Genomic DNA, 1,568 nt, shown 5'->3' on the forward strand with positions numbered 1-1,568 from the left:
CCCTTTGCTCTACCCCCCTCCCCGCCCCACAGCACTTGTGTATATAAGCATATTTATAGTTATAATTCTATTTATTTTTATTAAAGATGTGCATATATCTATAATTCTATGTATTTATAATGATGCTACTGAAGCCTGTTTACTTGTTTTGGTGTCTGTCTCCCCTCTTCTAGACTGTGAGCCTGCTGTGGGCAGGGATTGTCTCTATTTCTTGCTGAATTGTACTTCTCAAGTGCTTAGTACCCTGCTCTGCACACAGTAAGTACTCAATAAATACAATTGAAAGAGTGAATGAACGAGTGAAAGAATGAATGATTGGTACCAATGGAATCTCTAGGAATCGAAAGCACCAACCAATAACTAGAGTTAGAGTTAGTAGGGGGACAACAGCCAAGTAGAAAGATTTTGAGGCAGGTCAGGAGATGCAAGTTCTAGTTCTGTCATTGACCTGCTGTGTGACTTTGGGCAAGGTCCTTAACCTCTCTCTGGGCCTCAATATCCTCTTTAAAATGGGGCTAAGATGGCTGGTCTCCCTGCCTCTTAAACTGTGACACCTGGGTGGGACAGGGCTTGAGTCTGATCTGCTTATTATGTAACTACCTACAACTTGGAACACAGTCCTCAATGAACACCATGATTATGATTAGTTTGATAGTCTCCTTAGCCAATCCCCTCGCACTCAGGGGTACATATGGTACATACTTGTCTTACATATGCAGCCAATATTTCTACATGCTCAGCTTTCTCCGGATTTCCCTTACTTGCTTTTGAAAGGCAATTTTCTCGTTAAAGACAATTTTCAAAAGCAGTTCCCTAAGTCAGCAACTTGGGAATCATCATTAACTTTAACTCCCCTCCCTATTTATGAACTGGTTCTGGAATTTCTTTTCCTTCTGACATATTCGCCAAAGCCAGTCTCATTCCCTGTGCCCTCCCTTTGGCATCATTAGCTCATTCTGTTTTTTCAGCTGCTCTTACCTTCTCCCTTCAGCCTTCTCTCCCCATCTAATTCTTTCTTTGTCTCTCCCAGTGTGTCTGTGTATGGTCCTATGGTCTGGTATCTGCCTTTACTCTTCTCAGGCACTGTCCATGGCTTTAGTTGGGAACACCTTGGGAGGATCAGCCCACAAGGTCCTGCAGGGCTAAAGCACAACTCGGATCTTTAGGCCTTCCCCTGAATTGAATCCCTGCTGGCTTCCTGAAAAGCCCCACCTTCTCCACAAAGTGTTTCTCCATAAGAGGGATGTGCTGGGCTGATACACCTTGAGTGAAGGATCCAGAATCACAGGCTAGGAAGGGATCTTTGGAGACTAGCTAATTGGATCCTTTGCTTTCAAGGAGATTCTACAAATCTTGTATTTCTGCAAATGGAGGTGAGGACCTATTGAAGGAGAGTAGAGGAATGACAAGGGAGATTTGAGGCCAGGGCCGCTGAGCTCTGACCAGCTGTTTAGCAGTGGCAGCTGCACCATCCCCAACCCTCTGCCTCCCCTCTTGCCAACATGGCTTTTAGGATACGTTACATGCTGAATGAGAGACAAATGGTGGGTTTTCTGTCTTTGTTTTTG

Source organism: Tachyglossus aculeatus, chromosome 5, assembly GCF_015852505.1.
Source record: "Tachyglossus aculeatus isolate mTacAcu1 chromosome 5, mTacAcu1.pri, whole genome shotgun sequence".
Lineage (NCBI taxonomy): Eukaryota > Metazoa > Chordata > Mammalia > Monotremata > Tachyglossidae > Tachyglossus > Tachyglossus aculeatus.